Source organism: Ascaphus truei, chromosome 3 (assembly GCF_040206685.1).
Source record: "Ascaphus truei isolate aAscTru1 chromosome 3, aAscTru1.hap1, whole genome shotgun sequence".
Lineage (NCBI taxonomy): Eukaryota > Metazoa > Chordata > Amphibia > Anura > Ascaphidae > Ascaphus > Ascaphus truei.
In genome coordinates this window covers 73,117,570-73,132,117 of record NC_134485.1, presented here as the reverse complement: position 1 = coordinate 73,132,117, position 14,548 = coordinate 73,117,570, and the positions used below count along the sequence as shown (strand labels likewise).

The following is a 14,548-nucleotide window of genomic DNA, read 5'->3' as shown; positions in this document are numbered from 1 at the left end:
TGGATTGAACCACATTAAACAATATGGAACATGAACCCTTTGGGCACATTGTGATCACATGATTGCAGCATTACTGAATCCGGAAATGGAAGAGGAGCGGTCCTCCCTAAGGCTTTAACAATACAATATGTATAGAAAATACTGGACTCTGGTTATGATAACTTGTAATGTTCATTACAGTACTCTCAAGATACAGGGCTTCTGTCAAGTACGTAAAACGTTATGCAATTGCTAGTAGTACAGTACTAGGGACTTTGGATCACAAGAAGCAGAGTCTCCAGCATGGGGTCGTCAGCTCCATAAGGGCTGCAACAGCCTGGTAGCTGTGATATATTGGAGTTGGGGGGGGTCGGTTCACCCCTCTCCCCCACCGTGGGGAAAGCCGTCCCCCCCGAGTATATCGCATGACAACCACATGCCCCTCCCCCCCCCACCATCCACATGTGGCGAGACCCTGCCCCTTCTGCCCACGGGTCACACTGGGTCAGAGCAGACCACTAGATGTGCAGGGACAGGTGTGCTACAATACAGCCATGGGGTGATATCACCCAGCCCCTGGATCCTGCATGGGAACAGCAGGCAGGGTTCTCTCACCCCCACAGGAAGCTGCACACATCAATGGTTAGCACAAGCCTGGGATACAGACCATAACCACCATTCCCTTCCCCCTATCAGTGCACAACGAGGAGGAGGACAGGCCTCTAAGATTAGCAACACGCTTCAGACCCAGGTCAACTCCCTGTGAGGACGGTTTTCAACAGTGAGTTTAATGGTAAAAAATGATGGCTAAATGTGGGGCGCAGCAACCAAGAGCTCGATTTGTTCACAGACTCGAAAGGGTCACAAGGCTTCGATGCATACCTCAAAGGGGAATGATGCGCAGAACCATGGCCCCAGACATGGGTAGAGACAGGGTTAACAAAGAAGATCGCCTTTCTGAAGCTCTTCCCATCATAGTGGCAGTGGAGCTTTGGGTTAAGAAGCTTAGTAACAAACACGATATTCTGGTCTGACAACCTAGGGGTGATGGGAGCTGTGAACAGCCTCTCGGCTACATCAAGCCAGGGGATCCGGCTGCTGTGCAGGCGGGTGCAGCTAGGCAACAAACTTCATGGTCAGGCCCGTCGTCGGGGAAATTAAATGTAAATAGCTAATGCCTTATTGCATTTAAATTGGACAGCATTTAGATGTGCAGCGCCAACAGCAAGTGCCACAGGTCTAACATGCCCATGTCACCTTTGGCAGATAGGGATATTGGACTAATGGACCTGGTCCAGAGATCACTAGCCCCATGCACCTAGAAAACCTACCTCCGGGCTTGGCATGCGTGGCTAGCATTCAAGGAAGCGATCAGGATTAAAGGTAAGAGGAGGGGCAGCGAGCGGCTCTTTCGTTTCCTGCAGGCCCAGAAGCAAGCAGGGGTGACATGTGCTAGGGTTGGAGCCACATTAGCGGGTTTGGATTTTTTCCTAAAATACTATTGTAAGGACATAGCAAAAGATTTTATAGTGTGGAGAATCCTCATAAATTAGGATAGAGCCGAAGTCAAAAGAGCGCACAGTAGGGATCTTGTAACGCTAGACAGGCTGGAGGCATTGATTTGGGGCTACCAAAGAGGTATGCGTGAATACTGCAGAGGGGGAGCTGTTTAAAGTAGCGTTCACAGCTGTATTCTTTGGCGCGCTCAGTGTGGGTGATCTAATTGCTGCATCAAAAGTAAGCATGAGCTTAGGTTTGCTGCTCGTAGTAATTAAGAGGAGGAACACTGGCGTGCAGAATTCACAGGTCAAAAGCAGACCTGGGTGTAAAGGGGCATAGGTTTACCTCATAATTAATAGTAACAGGAGGCTATCCCTAGTCAGGTTGATAGAAAACAGTACACACGACACAGGCCCAAAGCGGGGGCAATTTCCTTATCCTCCATGACACAATGCCACTCGCAAGATAACACTTTTCAAAGCATGTTTAAGCGGTGCCTGGTGACTTGAGGGGGACGGACCCGGAGTTGTTTCGAACCTTTTCATTTAGAAATCGGCGCCGCTACAGTGGCGGCTCAGAACGGCTGTACACCAGAGCAAAAAATGAAACTGGGGAGGTGGAAGTCAAGTGCCTACATGGGTTACATGAGGGCTGAAGGGCACGGCAACGGGCAAATACATGAGTATTAACATTCTGTTCTATTCCCCCAATAGGCGACTACGTTAGAACCCTGGAAGTGTGAATAATGGGTCACTCATGCATTCTTTGGGCACCCGAAAGGACAAAGGAGCAATGGCATGGTCAACAGCTGGGTTTGGGTAAAGAGAGGATGAATTTGCTTTGGCTTGGGAAACGAGGGATGTGCTTGGTACATCTGCAACCAGCACTGGACAAGGCGCTAGCAGAGTTTAAGGTGAAACCCAATGTTATTTTGCTGCAGGGGAATGACCTGGCAAATACCAAACACTAGATTGTAATCTATGGGATAGAGCAAGAGTGTGCCCGTTTAAAGGTGCTATGGGGCAACATCTTAGTCATACAGTCAGAAATTATTCCAAGGCTGATATGGCGGGGGCCAGGAAAGTTGATCGGGAAGAAGCAAGTTATGAAGAAGGTTAACAGGGCCATGGGCAAATTCATTCTTTCTTGCGAGAGTTAAACACTGAAACACAGATCGATGCGAAGCACGGTAGCTGGCACAGAAGAGACTGTGTACACCTGTCAGCGAAAGGGTTGGATGTGTTCTTAAGGGACACCAAGGGGATATTGCAAGAGTAGCCATGGTCTGAGGCGCAGGGTCACAGCTTGGGGTGGGCGTCAGACATAGGATAGCCGGTGCCCGGTGGGGGGCCTCTGGGTGGCAGAGCTGTCGTGCCAGCCAAGCTCAAGAGACTGAGAATGGGTGAGAACTTTAGGGTCCACCCTTAAGGTAACTCTCAATGTATTACTTCCTGGTAAAATATTTTATAAAAATTATAAAAAAGTAGAGCCCCAAGAACAGCTTGGCAGGCTGTTGGTGTTGGCTTTAGGGCCAGGCCCAATCAACGCTGTGGGAAGGCTGGGTGCTAGCTTTAGGGCTGGGCCTAAACTGACGCTAGCGGAGGGAGTGCAGACCAACAATGGCTGATAAGGATCTCCCCTTTGGTAGAGCAGGTGGGGGGAGGGAGCTCGGCCAATTGCCGGCTAGGCAAAGATCTCCCGCTATTGTTAAAATCGTGTAGGGCTTGCAGGCAGGCGGATTTTAACAGATGCTGTTAAAATAAAGGGGTGAGTGGTGACCTTTTTTCTTCCAATGTTGTGTGGTCTCAAGTTATTCATGCTGTAGCATTACTGAGAGGGGGGAGGATTAAGCCTTTGTACAAGCTACATCTGCAGAAAGATTGCCAGTTATGAAAATTATGTCTTTTGTATGGTGAATCTGTAATGGAGCCAAACTCCTATAACATTTTGTGAAGCAACCACCACCAAAAATGAATTGCGCCTTTCAATTACTCTGTCCCTTATTGTCCGATTTGGAATCGTAATACAGACCGTTCATGACCAAACACTACATCTTCAATTCTGCTTCCGTGGCTCCTCTACTAAGTCATATAGTCTGAATCAGACTAGGCAATTTTTTTTTCTCTACCAAGTAGGATGGCAGGAACTAGCTTAATTTATTCAAACCTACTGTATTGTGTCATAAGGTCATTAAATATTATTTTTTTTTTTAATAGGATATACGGCATACACAGCCACAATTATAGCCCCATGACGGAATTTTTGCGACCGTAAATACGACCCCAAATTTTAATTCACTAAACGATGCTAATCTATAAAACACTTTAATGAGTGAAGGAGCAGAAAGGTGTTTTATAGATTAGCACAGTTTAGTAAATATAGCCCTAATTGTGTTGTTTATGGGAAACAAACATTACGTTTACCACCAAAAAGATAACGCAAAACGCACTGTAACAATGTAAGAAAACGCCTTAATACTGTGAAAATAATCAAACTTTATTGTGCAAAATATCCAAACATCCTGCTTGAGGTTGTAGATGTTTTTGCACATTATTGTTCACAGAATTTATGGGTGGTATTCTTCCATGTCTTTTTATGTAAAACAAAAGATATCCTCCACAGGCAAGAGAGGAAAAGGAACAATGATCTTATTCTTAAACAAGTTTCAAGTTATGAAAGTATGGGATGCCATAATCTGAAAATCCCCACACACACAGAGTGAGGACACTGGCGTGGAAAACTTCCAGATTATACTGTAGAAACACATTTTACCATTATTTCCAACTGCAATATTACTGTTTATTTTCAATATACATAATGGTTCTCCCAATACACAAATAGCCTGCATTGCAATGTGCCGCAGGCCTTCGTAGCACGAAATAGGTTAGTAAGTCAAGCACAGCAGTGGAAACAGCTGTTTGTCCATATCTGCGTTAGCAATGGTTTATGCGTTCGTGCTTCACTCTCTGAACGAGCCAACTCGAGCATAAATTATACATGGACATTTTAGTGACGATAAAACAAGTGAGCGGAGGACTGAACAGAAAGCACTAATTTCTGAAACATCTGATGCCAAATCAGATTTACTTTCTGTTGCAGATCTTGTTGGCTCAATTTAAACCAGTGATGTAGAAGTAAAATGCTGTGCGAGTTTGGTCAGTGTCCTTTAGGCATCATGTCCTACACTTAACAATTGCCATTTTTCTTTGGTTTTCACAGCCTTGAATCACAAGCTTCAAGTGAAGTGAACAACAAGGGAGTATAGCGACAAGTTAATAATCATATCAGACACCTACTGAACTGACCAACACTCCATATTTATGAGGTTTCCCTGATTTGTATGTAGCCTTCTTCCTGAAATCTCACTCATTTTCATCCAAAATATCAGGGAAAAGCTTTCAATTGTTGGCCAGTATGATTATACTTAGTATTATAATTTGAATATTAACAAGTAACACCTGTTAAGTGACAAACATTACAGTAGCTTTGGCAAATGGACAAGTTACACAAGCTTATTGATTAGTAAAGTATACAGGCATACCCCTATTTAAGGACACTCACTTTAAGTACACTCGCGAGTAAGGACATAATCGCCCAATAGGCAAACGCCAGCTCGCGCATGCACCTATCAGCACGTCCTGAACAGCAATACCGTCTCCCTACCTGTACCAAAGCTGTGCGCTAGCGGGGAGACTATAGAGCCTGTTACAAATGCGTTATTTACATCAGTTATGCACGTATATGACGATTGCAGTACAGTACATGCATCGATAAGTGGGAAAAAGGTAGTGCTTCACTAAGTAAATTTTCACTTTACATACATGCTCTGGACCCATTGCGTACGTTAATGAGGGGTATGCCTGTATACACAACAGGAAACTATTCATATTTCTTTATCCATAAAAGATTAAATGTATAAAAAAGTGTCAGTATGACAAATAAAATCAATCTGGGGGTTATACAGTATGTCCCCGGTATCCAGGTAATGGCGGCCGCACATCGAAGCTGAAAAGGTCATTTTATCATCCCGTCTTTTGGGCTGCTAATTTAATATGCTGCAAAGCTGCTTCCAAGGTTGAAGAAGAGTTGAACTCCATTCAGATAAATGAAACTTCTCTAGCATAGGACCATGCATCATAGCATATTGAATAGACATCTTAATGTCCATGTAAGAATATCTCTTTCTCTAGTCTGGGATGGAAAAATCCCGAGAGACTAACATTTAACACGTAGCGCCTATGCTCGGCGGGCTCCTAGGCTTTTTAAATATTTTTGTCCACCCGTTATATACCCTATTTCCTCGATTCTAAGACGCCATCGATTCTAAGACGCACCCTTGATTTAATTTTAAAAAAATTGGGGAAAAACCACCCACTATATTAAATGTGCAGAATTTTTTTCGGGAGAGAGAGAAGAGAGAGAAGAGAGAGAAGAGAGAGAAGAGAGAGAAGAGAGAGAAGAGAGAGAGAGAGAGTTGGGGGAAGAGAGAGAGAGAGGGGGGGAAGAGAGAGAGAGCGGGAGGGGAGGAAAGAGAGAGGGAAGAGAGAGGGAAGAGAGAGAGGGGGGGAAGAGAGAGAGAGGGGGGGAAGAGAGAGATAGGGGGGGAAGAGAGAGAGAGGGAGAGTTGGGGGGAAGAGAGAGAGAGAGGGGGGGAAGAGAGAGAGAGGGGGGGGGGAAGAGAGAGAGAGGGGGGGAAGAGAGAGAGGGGAGGGGAAGAGAGGGAGGGAAGGTTGGAGGGAAGAGAGAGGAAAGAGAGAGGGGGGGAAGAGAGCGAACGAGGGGGGAAGAGAGAGAGAGGGGGGGAAGAGAGAGAGGGGGGGGAGAGAGAGGGCGGGGTGAAGAGAGAGAGAGAGGGGGGTGAAGAGAGAGAGAGGGGGGGGGAGAGAGAGAGACAGAGGGGGAAGAGAGAAAGAGAGGCAGAGGGGGGAAGAGAGAGAGAGAGAGAGAGGGGGGGGGGAAGAGAGAGGGGGGAAGAGAGAGAGAGGGGGGGAAGAGAGAGAGAGGGGGGAAGAGAGAGGGGGAGAGAGGGGGGAGAGGAGAGAGAGAGGGGGGAGAGAGAGAGAGGGGAGAGAGGAGAGAGAGAGTGGGGAGAGGAGAGAGAGTGGAGAGGAGAGAGAGGGAGGAGATGAGAGAGAGAGGGGGAGGGAGGAGAGAGAGGGGGGGGGAGAAAGAAGAGAGAGAGGGGAAAGAGGAGAGAGAGGAGAGAGAGGGGGGAGAAAGAGGAGACGGGGGAGAGAGGAGAGAGAGAGGGGGGGAGAGAGGGAGAGAGGGGAATGGGGGAGAGAAGCGGGGGAGAGAAAGGAGAGAAGTGGGAGAGAGATTGGAGGGAAGGGGAGAGAATGAAAGGTCACACACACACACACACACAGATACATACACACACAGAGAGACACACACATACACTGAAAGAGAAAAACACACAGAGACAGAGATAGACACGGGGTGGGGGTGGCTTGTGGTGCCGGCAGCACAGCTGTGAGTAGCAGAGGCAGACAGAGGGAACGTGGGGCATGCAGCAGCCACACACTGCTGAATGAATCTCTCCTGTGTGGGGGCGGTAATTCCAGCAAGGGGGGGGTAAAGCACGGGGCATGCAGCCGAACATACACTGCTCCTTTGGGGACCGGCACTTGCAGGGAGGGGGGAGGGGTTGGTGGCAGAGTCGCGGGGCATGCAGCGGGACACACTGCTCCTTCTGTGTGTGGGGGGGGGGGGGGTGGCAGAAACGCAGGGCAAACGCTGAAAGCTGCTGTGGCTTCTGCAGCGCCCCCTGGCTGTTTTTTGTGTGTGTTTTTTTCAGTACATCGATTCTAGGACGCAGTCCCTATTTCAGACACGTGAAAAAGGGAAAAAAAATACGGTATTATTTTTTTCCCTTCCACCTTGTACTCCCAGCTCTATGTTTTAAAAAAACAAAATGAGACACCCGTACAGTAATAAGACTAGGTCCCCAGTGGCCACGGCTGCGTGCGCAATGGTGTGTGTGCCGTACACAAGGCACAGCCCTCTACGGGGCAGGCACCGGTCGGCAAGTGTGCGTGCACAAGCCGCGATGCGCAACCGCCTGGTCAAAAAACAAGATTTGTCTTTTGGCGCAGCGGGCGAGCATTGGCCATGTCACAGTGGCGGTTAAGCCAATGAGGGCGAATCAGCTGCATGACGTCATGGCCGTGGTGCCCCCCCCCCCCCAGTCGGATCACCTGCTCTTAAACCGCAGACCACAGGAGGAGGTTGTGTTAACAGAGAGTATTATCTTCTAGGGGTTCCATGTAAAAATGGATTTCAGGCATACGGGACACTGTGTGCTCATTTGCATGTAATTTCCCAGAATCCCTTGCCGCAGTGGAAGCACTGTATGCTAGGTTATAATGGTAAAAGGCAGGTTTGGTTGTACTGGCTTTGCAACTTGAGACATGAAGTAGGTCTTCACCACAGATTATTTAAGTTATGGTGGGTGAAAAGGTGACTAAAAACCCTCCACTGTATAGCATATAGCATAGCATACAACCAACCTCACACTGACGAGACCCATAAGGTCGAAACAGTCTGTCTGAGTGGGTTTATTGGCTTTGCATCTCATCCCAGGCTATGTTTAAAAGCTGTGTTTAAAGCAGCATGCATTGGCTTAAGGGTTTAACCATGTAATGTGGTCTGGAGACAAAAGGTGGCACTGTGTGCTCATTTGCATGTAATTTCCCAGAATCCCTTGCTGCAGTGGAAGTGCTGTAGGCTAGGTGATAATGATGAAGGGCAGGTTGCAGACCTGTCTAAGACATGTGAATGTGCTCACAAGTAATATTTTTATATGATATATGGCAGAGCGTTTTTAGTCACATTTTCACCCACTTAACTTAAATTGTGTGTGTGTGTCCTGGTCCTATCATTGTAAGTCCTGGTAAGGCGCAGGCAGCGTTAGGGTTAAATCCCTCTCACATGGGCCAGCATGACAGTTCCTTAGGCTTATGGGTTCCAGGTGCAGTCTGGAAGCCGTTGGAGCATGTGCCAGGGGGATGGGATCACTGGAGGAGTGCTGCCCATTTTACCAGGGCTTAGTACAGCTGAACCCCGTTATAACGCGGTCCTTGGGGTCCACAACCCAGACACCGCGTTATAACCGGGACCGCATTAAAATTTCACGGGCATCTAGATCACTCTCCTCATTGTAGATGTCAGCTCTCGTGCGCGGTACAAACCTTACTAGCATATGAAAGGGCATGGGTTCGATTCCTGTATGATATGGTATAATTTATAAATTCTAAAAAAAAATTAAATAGCTTATAAATTATTCTTTTATTTTTATTATATTGTATAAATTATAAATAATAAAGAATAATAAATAATAATAATAATAATTAACAATTTCTTAACAATTGATTCTTAAGTATCATTAGTTAACAAATGATACTTAACTAATGATACTTAACAAAATGATACTTAACAAATGATACTGTATTGTATGTATTATAAGTTTATTCTTGTGTGCATGATTTTCCATTTATTGTATAAATTTCACTTGTTCACTAAATGCACAGTTCATTTTATGGGTAATTGATTAGCTGCCCGACCCATCAATCATGGTTATCAGGCTATAAATATTTGTCTAGCCCCCCCTGGGATAACCCCTGATGAAGTTGGCGTGTAGCTGATGAAACGCGTAGGGTGCGTCATTACGTTGGACGTTATCGGATCATTCGATCAGCTGCAGAGGATTTCCTTGAGGGAGAAATGCTGGTATACTAGAGGCGGTGTCTAAATCTCCTGCTGTGCATTGATTCAAAGATTCTTAACTCTCCTCGTGGAACAAGCTTGCCTTTTGGCTATTATACATCCGGGTCACGGTCCTTATTGGAGGAAAAGAATGTCCGTGGTGCCAGCCGGGGAGATTAATCCACTCCTGGCGATGGAGTTTTTCGGGACTCACAGCAGTGCACTTTTGATCTTCTGGTTACTCAAGGGCAAGCTGTAAGGTACTCCGTATACTCACACTGTTATTACCACAGTTCCTACTGCTCTTGGACATTGCAGCTCCTAGCTGATGGGCGCGCTATCAAGCGTTGATCCCGAATCAGCATACCTTGGAGCCTTAGTTCATACGAGCTATATAACATCTCTTTGGAAGTGTGTTTTTATGTGTTTAATATATTGGAGTTTACAATTAACAACTTACCTCCTAGAAGGACTATCATTTCTATTTTCATCTGAACAATAAGCACAGCTGAGTCTCTATTAAACCCCAAAGTTAAGAATCAATATCCTCATTTGTACAGCATACGTCCAACTTTTTAATATAATTTTTATTGTTTTAATACACTGTCTATCTATTCCTATTTTCAGTGGTTGTATATATGTGCGCATTACCCTGAGGAAGGTCCCTGTGGAGGACTGAAACGTTGGTTTTGGTGTCCTGCGTTATCTTTAATACAGTTTTTTTCTATACCACTGTGTGCTGTCTCTCTGTCACCGGACCAGTTCTGGCTACTCTGGTAAATATATATATATATTTGAAAATAGGGCCATTTCTTAGAGTGTCTCTGGAAAAATGGTTTTCTATTCCTAACTCTCCAACACAAAACAAGAGAACAAGGCGCACAACGCACATAGTGAAGTCCAAAATAAGGTGTCATATTACTGCACCAATCCTTTTCACAGATTCTGCCCAACAGCAAACACCAAGCCACCTTAACAAATCCTGCTATAGTTCAGAATTATGATGCCTAAATAATATACATTTGTATTGTTTTTATTGTACTGTGTACTTTATATATGTTCTGTCTTTTTAATTGACACTGTGTTTGTATAACCTTAATAAGCAATTAGATGCACCTCCACGGATTGGTGCAGTAATACCTTATTTTGGATTGGGGGCTGTTTGATATATAAGTATGTACTCTCCCCCAGCTGCATGTATTCCCTGAAGAAGTAACTGTTTGTTACGAAACGCGTTGGAATGTGTCATTGTTCATTTTAATACCTCCTTGTTGCCGAGAATCTACTTGGTTCATCTCCCCCTGTCCCCTGTGACAACCCCCTCCGTTCAAACAATTCTGTGCCGCCTTGTGTGCTGTGCGTTGGAGCGGACACTCCCCTGTGTACTGCAGTCGAGGAGAAGTCCGTGACGTCATCGGCAGGCGCCCCACAAGATGTAGTGGCGTGCTGTTGGCATCTGGCACTTGTGACTCTGACGGAGGCTGCTGTACCCGGCTGTGGGATTGTTTGCAGGACTATACACTGTGGACTTACCATTCTAGCACCCTGAGACGGAGTGAGTACTATCCACAGACGTTGAGGACCTTCCTGTCTGGACAGATGACCGCTGGTCCCCTGCTTCCTTCTCTACATCGGGTGAAGAGTGACGTGCCCAGCTGTCCCTCTGTGTGGTAACCCCACTGATCCATTGCTTGATTGTTTTTATTTTGATGTACGCAGAACTTATTATCCTTTAGTAAAATTCACTTTTATAACTGTTCTTCACTATGTGCGTTGTGCGCCTTGTTCTCTTGTTTTTCCTCCAGTTCTAGGGGTGTCGAGCCACCCCCCAAGAAAGGCTGCAGACGCAATATTAGTGATACTTACACCTACAAGGTCTACAATATTGTTTATTTCACATTGCAATCACTGTGTGTCCCACCTTGCATTAGCTGCGCACTCTCACTTTTTAGTATTTTTCTCCAACACAAAAACCTGCTAGAGATTGTCAAGAGAACAAAAACTAGAAAGTAAAGAATTTATAAAGGAACGGAATTTTAAATGTACAATATATAACATTGAAATGCTTTGACATACCAAACAGCTCTTCAAAATCGATAGGACATGAGTTATACTACCAGCCGCCACTAAAAACACTTCTACAATGCTCGTCTTTCATTTTGTCCAAGAACCATAATATCACCGCCTTCTTGTAATCTTCTACCTTCTTTATGCCTCTCTCGCCTTATTACTCTACTGTGCCCACTCGCACACTGAATCATTTTGATTACAACAACAATTCTGGGATTCTAGAAGTCTCTTATTATACAGCGGCAGCTCTAGGACTTCCAGGGCACTGGGCAGTAAATTGACCGATGCCCTAGCGCCCAATGTTTTGCGGCTTTTTTGCAACACTATCTTTTTTAAAGCTTTCTTTTTATTTGATGCAGCACAATAAATTATAATGTAAGTCACATCTACCTAAGAGCCCAGTAAAGAAGTAAGAAATATCAGTGACTGCGGACAATAAAACCAGTGGTCATCTGTGGCTGCATCTTCCCCAGAGCTGTGGCAAAACCATTATTTTGTGGTACCTATGGGGGAAGTTAATTAGGCTTTGCAGTTCAAAGTAATAAAACCTGATATCGCTCACTTGCAAATTCAACTTTTTAAAAAAATATATATACCGTATTTGCCCTATTAGAGGGCAACCCTGAATATAAGGCGACACCCTAATTTCAGTAGTAGCTGGAAAGAAAGAAAAAAAGTTTACACACACACACACACACACACACAGTGTCTATGTCTGTCTCTCTCTGTGTGTCTCTCTTTTTGCGTATCTGCGTCTCTCTCGGTTTGAGCTTCCTGCCACAAGGAACATGGCTGCTTCAGGCCTCCAACTTGGAGCTTCCTCCAGTTTACCCTCCTACATCTGACAGCTGATTGGCTCGCAAAGTGGGCAAAGACGAATTATAAGAAGAGTATGTACATTTCAACTTAACTTTATTGAAAAAAAAAAAAAATCTTCCCCTTATAATCATTCAAAACTGATATACTGTAGATATATATATATATATATATATATATATATATATATATATATATATATATATATATATATATATATATATATATATTTATACAGCTGAACCCCGTTACAGCGCGACCCGTTATAACGCGAATTCGGTTATAACGCGGTTTTCACGTGGCTCCCGTTTAAAATTTTTTTTATTTTTTTATTTTCTCTGCACACTGCACACACTGCACACACTCACTGCACACTGCACACTGCACACACTCCCAGCACTCACTGCACACTGCACACACTGCACACTGCACACTGCACACACTCTCACTGCACACACTCACTGCACACACTCACTGCACACACTCTCACTGCACACACTCTCACTGCACACACTCTCACTGCACACACTCTCACTGCACACACTCTCACTGCACACACTCTCACTGCACACACTCTCACTGCACACACTCACTGCACTCACAGCACACTCTCACTGCTCACAGCTCACAGCACACACTCTCACTGCACACTGCTCACAGCACACAGCACTCACAGCACACAGCACTCACAGCACGCTCTCACAGCACGCTCTCACAGCACACAGCACTCACAGCACGCTATCACAGCACACAGCACTCACAGCACACAGCACTCACAGCACACTCTCACAGCACTCACAACACACTCTCACAGCACTCACAACACACTACACCACACCTCCCACGCCCCCTCCCTACCTTTAGTGTCGGCTGCTGAGATCGGAGCGGAGCTGGCATCAGGAGGAGGGGAGGGGTGTCGGGAGGAGGGGGGGGTGTCAGGAGGAGGGGGGGTGTTGGGAGGAGGGGGGGGATGTCGGGCGGAGGGGGGGTGTCGGGAGGAGGGGGGGTGTCGGGAGGAGTGGGGGTCGGGAGGAGGGGGGGTGTCAGGAGGAGGGGGTGTCGGGAGGAGGGGGGGTGAGTGAGGAGCAGGCTGGGACTCGGAGGGCCACGTGGGCTAAGCCACGGAGGGCCGGTAGGTGTGGGGGCCTGGGGGGGGAGGAAATGGATGCCGGTGGTGGGAGGTAAGGAGCAAGTTGCGGCTGGACTCGCCGTTGCTAGGGGACGTGTAGGGCTTCCGGCCACCTCTTCCTTCCTACCTTCCCTCCTCACTCCCTCCCGATCAGGCGCGCAGTGGCCATTTAAAAAAAAAAATTAGCGCGACCCCGGTACTAGCGCGGTCGTATCGGGTGGCCCCCGAGGACCGCGCTATAACGGGGTTTAGCTGTATATATATATATATATATACACATATATATATACACATATATATATATATATATATATATATATATATATATATATATACTGTATACACACACATACACAAATACATATGTACACACACGTATACATATATACACTGTTACCCAAGAGAATTGCTTTTCTTAGAGATACTCAAACTGTCTTTCGAAGTAGATACTGTATCTGCACCTGGATACACATTCAAGAAGTGAGAGAAATTGACAAACAAAAGGTGTATACTTCACACCCTGATAATAAACATTCTTTTGTTTATTATTAGGGACTTCAAAACAAGACTTGTGTTCCCTAAATTAACATTTAGACCCCAGGGGAAACAGCTGCTATTTTCCCTATCAGTATTGTTGACCTGTCCACCAGTTATTCCCATCATATGATAGATAAGGTATTCCTAGAAATTCCCATCAACTTCAAAGAGAAACACACATCATTTAGTTTGAGCATATTTCCTCAACCAATCAGAACCTCCTGCATGTTCAGCTGTGGGTTTAGAAACACATTTAAACCACATACATTGTATTAGTTAGGAGAGGAAGGAGAGAAGAGTTTGGAGGGAGACCTAGGAAAAAGCCTATTGGAATTCCAATACACCAGAGAAGGTAATTATGATCATAATTCTTGTGCACTTGTAAATATTATATATATGTGTGTGTGTGTGTGTGTGTGTGTGTGTGTGTGTGTGTGTGTGTGTGTGTGTGTGTGTGTGTGTGTTTTATATCAATGTATGTTTAGATAGGATGAACTGTTTTGTATTGTTTTGTTAGGCCTGTAATAAGTACAGTACAAACCTTATAAGGAAGTATAATTAGTACAACCATGTAATTGTTATATTTTGTTACTGTTCTAATAAATTGCTGTTTATTTGAACGAAGCCACCTCTATCATGTCATTAACTCTCCTATACCAGGGTGTGCATGTGTGGATGTGTTTCTTATTTGGAACATATATCTACACATCTATTTCCTTAAAATAATAGTTTTTGCCCATATTACTATATTAAGTCTTTTAAGCCAGCAATACTTTTATAGATGAATACGTTATAAATACATCTATATTT

General features: G+C 45.2%; 1 protein-coding gene across 7 annotated transcripts in view; it reads right to left on the bottom strand.

Moving 5' to 3' along the window:
• Positions 1-14,548, bottom strand: part of CDKL5 (cyclin dependent kinase like 5) — a 279,679-nt gene that overhangs the window by 101,865 nt on the left and 163,266 nt on the right. The window lies entirely within an intron of this gene.